This window comes from Ursus arctos, unplaced genomic scaffold (assembly GCF_023065955.2).
Source record: "Ursus arctos isolate Adak ecotype North America unplaced genomic scaffold, UrsArc2.0 scaffold_1, whole genome shotgun sequence".
Classification (NCBI taxonomy): domain Eukaryota; kingdom Metazoa; phylum Chordata; class Mammalia; order Carnivora; family Ursidae; genus Ursus; species Ursus arctos.
In genome coordinates this window covers 103,206,718-103,213,771 of record NW_026622763.1, presented here as the reverse complement: position 1 = coordinate 103,213,771, position 7,054 = coordinate 103,206,718, and positions in this window count along the sequence as shown.

Genomic DNA, 7,054 nt, shown 5'->3' with positions numbered 1-7,054 from the left:
AGCTTTATCCAGAAGCCCTCTCCATCAACCTGGAAAAAAAGAGCGGGTTCTCTTTTATCTGTCACACATCTCAGAAAAACTAACTAGACCTCAGAGCCATTTGTCAGCGCTGACATGAGAGGGGAGAGGAAGCTTGGAGGGACGGGGAGGGGAGCAGGAAACCAGGACAGAACACCTCGCCCTTAACCGTGCACCAAGCCAGAGAGTCCTGGCCGTCCTGGCGAGTCAGGGCTCGGACGCGCTGCTCCTTCTTCGGGACTTTCCTTAAAAGCACTAAGGCAGGCTGAGAGCGTACAATTTCTGTCCATGCGACGTTACTGCAAACACTATTCCCCCACCTCAAAACCCAGAAAAAAAAAAAGGCTACTAATACTTTTAATTTGGGAGCTATGTCCTTTTTTTGCTTATTTTAAAAATAAAAACGAAGCCTCTGCTATGTGAAGAATGCACCTTGGGGCCGAGGTGAGAAGGAGCGGTTGAAGATGTGCCTCAAGGCCCCCATCCACCCGGGCCCCGAGACCCTGCAGGAAGGCCCCGACCTCTTTACCTGTACAGGTACGGGTCCCTGGAGCCATTCAGTTTTCATTTTCCCTGGCGAAAATCTTTCCTGAGGGCGAATGTAACAGGATAACCAAATGGTCAAACATTTGCCCAGAACACAGAAGTTAAGCCGAGTTAATAAACGACAGGCAGAGACAATAGCTAACATTATGTGGGTACGGACTGTTTGCCAGGCACTGGGCTCAGCAAATTTCAGAGTCGGGATTTGAACCCAGGCAAGCTGGTTCAAGTCTGTGCTCTTAACCACCCACCTGCACATAATTCCCTCTACCTCAAACATTCCTCCCTGAATTAATGCTCTTTAGCCCTTAGCACGTTCCAGGGCATATCTTCCTGCTCCCCAGACCTGGGTTGGGTCCCCTTTCTATCTGCGCCCGGGGAGTCCTGTACTGAAGTTTCCATCATAGTGCGAGACTCAGGACTGAAATGCCGTTGGACTTGCTTCTTCCTATAGATGGCGAGGTCTCTGACGTCAGGGTTGGAATTATAACCAGCAGTGCAAGGCACACGAAGTATGTGTCTGAATCCTCGGGTTAATGAAACGATGGAAAAGACCAGGTTTTTGTCCTAAGAGAGCTGCTATTCCAGTGGGGAACAGATCGTTGTACCATGACCATGAATGACACCTGCAGACAGGCTGCGGTCAAGCCAGGTTCCAAACCCACATGGGGAAGGACCGGTGACCTCTGCCCAGGGAAACCAGGAAAGAACTGGATGGTGTTTAATTAGGGATGAGTAATATTTTAACCAGCCAAGAAGGGAGAAGAGACAACGTGAATGAAGAAACCTCAGGGCACGTTGGAGAACAGGGAAGAATAGTCCAATTCAATGACACACATCCCTAACAGGGCTCCCTCAATAGCCCAGCATTGTCTAGGTACAGTGACTAGAACAAGCCAGTAGGACAAAGTCTCTTCACTCCAGAACTTCCCAGAGAGGAAGGAGGAAGACACAACAACAGATCATGATGAGAACTGATAACCACAACCTCCCGACCAGGATTCCAGACCAGAAATGGAGTACAAGTGTGCCGAGGGCTGATCCTCCAGGCTGGGTGGCTAGGTGGGGGCCTGGCCAGGGCCTGTGGCCCCCTGAAGTCCTCATCGAGCACCCAGGGGACCCCCAGACACTTCTCTTCTACACCCGGGCCATGAATTTGAAGAGTCAGGAAGCTCTGGGAGCAGAAGATCAAGGCAGGCTTTCTGGAGGAGGTGATTCCCGCGTTGGGCACTAGCAGTAAAGTAAGAGCTCACCAGAAGGGCAGGTGGGAGACACTTTGGGCAAAGGAACAGCTGAAAGTGGTGACCACAGAGATGCTAAATTCACTGAGCAGTTTACCAAGGGCCAGCCAGCCCTGAGACCCTCCCAAGCTACCTCGTTTAATCCTCCCAACCCTCTGAGGTGAGGGGGTGGCGGTTTGAGGTCATTTTACAGATGAGCAAACTGAGGCCCAGAGTACAGCCAGCCAGCAGTGGGTTGCGATTCACAGCCAGCACACCTGTTCTGAGCTATGGCGCTATGCCTTCATCTATTTGAGAACCCACTGGGACATGAGACCAAATTGGGGGGTTGCCATGGGGAAGGGAGGGCAGCACAGGCCGCATGGCTTTCCCAGGCTGAGGAGTGCTGAGCAGTCAGAAGTGAGAATCGGGCTGGGAGGAGGACACTGCGTTCAGCCCAGCCCAGGAGGGCCACACGGCCAGTGGCCTGGGATCTGTGCAAGGCAGCTAGTCCTGGAGTTTGGGAACTAGGCAGGAAAGTCAGAACAAGTGTGTGGGGGTAAGGGCCAGGCTGCTGAGGTCACAAGCTCCATTTCAGAGAGCTGAGCAAGACTTAATAGGGAGCCATGGAAGACTCATGAGCAGGGGCTGATACCCTGCATCATGATGTCAGGAAGACAACTCTCAAGCAGCATCAAGAGTCGAGAGGGGAGATAAGACTTTGGTGGAACCGTGCATCAGAAGGGTACTGCTGTAATCCGGGGTGGCGGGAGGCCGCAGGGGCTCACGGGCATGACGCGGCCCGTGGTCCAGATTACGTGTGATTTGCTGCCGTGATCACTTCGTGGCTTGTATATTCTTTTTCTGAAGATTTGCACTGTGGCAGGGAGGGGGTCCCAAACACTGCACTTGGCTCCCCCGTTAACACACCCCTGCTAACCTGCCCTTTTTCCTGTGTCCCCTTCTTGGTGGGTCCTCCTCGATTTCCCCCGGCAACTTCAAATGCCTCGCTCCTGTCTGTGCACAGCAGTTAGTGGCCATCTTTAGCCACTCGGGCTTCACTGTCTACCCCAAGGAGCTTCTCCTGGGTTTGTGCAAATACGGGAGGAAGGGATCTCCGTGAGAAGAATTTGGGGGAAGCTAATTTCGTCCATCTAGTGCGCAAGCATCGCGCGATACCTCCTTAGTCTGCATCCCACCGTCCTTGCATCTGTCCCCGCCCTGGGCTTGCTGCCTTGTGGTGTTACTTCCGTTTCTTAAATCGATCCCCTCTCCTCTGGGAGACGGTGAGACAGTGGGAGCAGGGGCTTCCAAATGCTTCCATTTATTCTGAACCATTCTTATTACCCAAGAAGAGCTCACAGTATACAGTTAATGACAACACATTGTACATAGAAGGGGACAAAAGAGATTTCTCCTTGTCAAACAGGACCTCTGTAGGGGGAAGGAACTGATTTTTAAAATTGAGGTTATAAATGTGTCGATCAGAGCAGAGGGCACATTTCTAAACCACAGATGCTTAGGATCAAGCCGGGGTTTTGGGGCGGTCTGGTCTGATCGATGAATGGGGCAGGCCACCAAAGGTTGCTTTTCCCCTAAAGATTTCCATCTTCAGGAGAATAAAGACCCAGGGCCGGCAGGGTGCGTGGGGAGGCCGGTGGGATGTTCATCTCTGCTATCAGCCCCAGCTCGGCTGAGGGCCCCGACTTCTGAGCCTTTTATCTTTGAGACAGAGACTGTGGGCAAAGGCTGTCTCCATGGCGACCAGCAGCTCAGTGCCCACTAGACCCAGAAGAAGCTGAGAGGGTGAGAGGGGTAGGGGGACACACACTCCCTCAGTTCTCTCTGGAACAAATGTGGAGGCTTTGGAGCAAGAGGACCCTGCCTTCAGCAAGGAAACCATGCTCCAGGCTGGGCCTGAGGCTCCATGATCACGTGGGGTTGTGGACAATGGACATCCATGTTGGCCCCAAGACAGATCCTGAGACCCTCTTGTGAGCTCACAGGGGATCTCTCTAACCTCAGAAATAGCTAAGCATGTCTGAGGGGTGGTGACATGTGGGGGACTTCTGTTTAGAGAAGTCAGCTCATGTGAGTAACCCTGGGAACGAAATTCCTGTAGAAATAAATCTGACTAAACGAAGGAATTTGAAACCTTCTCCAGTGGAACCGATCCTTGTCCAGGCCTCCCGAATGGCCAAAGATCCAGCAATCGTCAAGCTGCCCAGATGGACGTGCCGATGACAGAAGGGAAGAAACAACCACCCCGGACCCATAATCTCAAAGCCCGTGACTTGAATGTGCTCACACCCACTGGCTGCCAGAGCTCTTTGTATCCCAGGGACTCTGGATGGAGCGTATCTTGGGCCTAACTCCCCCTTTACCTTGGCTCTGACGTGGGAAGGGTTGTTGCTTGGTTTTCTTAGTCCTCTTAAACCAGGGCTAGAGCTGGAGACCTAACTGGTTTTGGAGAGATATTAGTGCAAATCTTGTCCCTGTGTGGAAGAAGCCATTTTGCACTGGTTCTTTAACGGTGAAACTAAGGAATCCCAGCAGTGAAGTAGGGGGGCCTCATCACCCATTTTTGTATTGTTTACTGTAGACAAGAACTTTGCCCGTTGCTTACTAGCTAACTAATGTTTGTGCTGTTCCAGAACTGGGGTTTCTTGGTTTCCTGACCACTGTCAATGGGAGAGTGGACAAATCATGGAATGGAGGCGTTCACGGTCTGGTTTAGACTTTGACCCTGTTGACAGCGCTCTTCCGTGTGCCCCAGCCTTGCCAGTTGGGGGACCTGACATCTGTTTGAGCCCTGGGTACCGCTCACAGCCAGACTGGGAAGGGACCCCTCTTCCTGTGCCGAAACCAGAGTGTCCTCCCACTTTGGTGGTCCTGACAGATCACTTCTTCCTGCAGCCACTTCTCACCAGAACAGCTCTTTGGCCAGTGCTCTTGGAGGGATGCTTCTCTTCTACGTGTCCCAGACAGACTCTGGTCTTGCATATCCCTTTTTGCACTTTTCAAGTGAGATCAATTTAACTCCAGTTTGGTTGAGAACTTCCCAAGGGAGAAAATTCAGTCTACTGTTTTGGTACAGATACATGGATGTTAGCTAAGCCTTTTTAAAGCAAAGAAGAAGAAACTTGAGAAACTAGCATCACCCTATTTTGATTTTCTTGTTCAGGCTAGGCATAAAGCTTTTTTTTTTTTTTTTTTCCTGGGAGGTGGCAGAATTTTAGATTTTTCTAGATGACATCATTAAAAAAGCCCCCAGAAAGAGCCACCTATTTTTATAAATATATAACTTAGTGAGGACAAGAACTAGGGAAGCCACCTTTTCATTTTTCCTCTCACCATGTACATGTTTGGTCATTGTCATAAACACGGTCTCAAAATTCCCGGTTTTTCTGTCCATTTTGGAGAGGATCGTGTCTACACGAGAAGTGAGCTGACCTTTCCACAGAGAGGCCCTGGCGTCTAAAATGATCAGGATAATTAATTTACTTGTGTCTTCTGTTATGCTTGTATCTTTTGTGTTGACAATAAAAATCCTTACTGCTTTCTCAAAAAAAAAAAATCATTTTATTTCCACTGTCAATAAAATGACCAAAGCAGCACCAGACAGTTCTTCCTTGTCATTTAATTCACTAACACACTCACTGAAACCAAGCTGCAGGGTTACCCGCGGCACAGGGTGCACGGGACCCAGAGACAGCCCCACCCACAAAGGCACAGCGGCTTGGGGTAGCGGTACCCGTCCACACCTGTGCTGTTTCTGTGAGCTACACTTCAAATAACGAGCTTGCATGTGCCAAACTCACGTGGCCTAGCCATGCAAAAACATCTACAAGATAAGCTGAGTTGAAAACACTTAGCTTTCTTGAAAACCCTTTTTTCTCCAGGACCAGTGAATTCTGGGTATGGTCCAAGGTCTCTGTCATTATTGTCAAAAAGAGAACTTCTTGCCTCTGATACTACGGCACGTGTAGGCCTCTTTCTCACACTGAACAAAAACACGGGCAGCAGAAATAGGAGTATATGGACAAATGCATTGAGGGGACCAGCCAACAGGTATGCTAAATTTTGTCTTAGAAGAGGTTTTCAGTTGATTTACTGATTTCATTCACATTCACTACTTGAAGGAGGGTACGGGGTTGAGACCGCTGTTTCTCCCGGGCCGACCTCACACACGTTGCCGCACACTTTCCCTTTGCCCGGCACCACCGAGAGGACCTAAGCCTCCTCTTGGTGGCTTCGGAAAAGGCAGATATTCTGGTTGAAACAAAAGTAACATTCTCCCAAGAACAGAGAAATTTTGGAAATTCCGCTCATTGGCAATTTTTGTCATACAAATTTTATTCCGCCTCTTTCAGCATCCGAAACCATGAGCTCAACAGCCCCATTGAAGAGGATTCCCCTTTAAGCCATTAATAAGGTTTAAGTAAAAGAAAAAAAAACAACCACCACCATTCATTCCCATGTAATCGTTCCCTGCCAACATTATGAATGTTGTGAGTAATCATTTTAACCAAAGCCCAGACAAAATGATAAAACACTTTCTTTGGTTCATGCTTTTGTAGTTTTTTTAATTAGATGATCTTTTAATAGCTTCCTTCCAAGATTTCCTTCTTCAGCCACTGAGTTGATAGTCTATTCGAGGCTGGAAAAACTAATTATGGTCACTTCGAGTGCCTTCTGTTGTTGTAGCACGTCTTTTGGGCAAAGCCACCTCCACTTCCAGAGGAAGCTGGCACTAGAGGTGCTCAGCAAGCTGACCCCCCCAATTCTACACCCATATCTTCGCCATCTGCAATATTTAAATAAGTGTGTTGATTTCTGCCTAAACCGGGATTAAATATAATACCTTATGTTAAGAGTTCTAAGTGCATAGATCTCATATCTTAGACTAAAGTTAATAATTCCTATTTGCTATACATTCATGAAAAAGCCTTGTAAATGATTTGATAATCATTATACACCCCCCAGGAGTCTAGCTGTGGGAAAATTTCCCAAACGCAGAAAAAGATTCATGCGCCAAGATGCTCATCTCACCAACCAATCAGAAACAGCCCTCAATGACCAGCATTTTGGAAATCATTAGAGGTTGAACCCTTAATATAATGTTTAAGGAGACCACGAATATAACAAAAACATCCTTGATAAAATACTAAGTGAAAAAGCTTATACAAAATCGTATGTGTGTGGGGCACCTGGGTGGCACAGCGGTTAAGAATCTGCCTTCGGCTCAGGGCGTGATCCCGGCGTTATGGGAT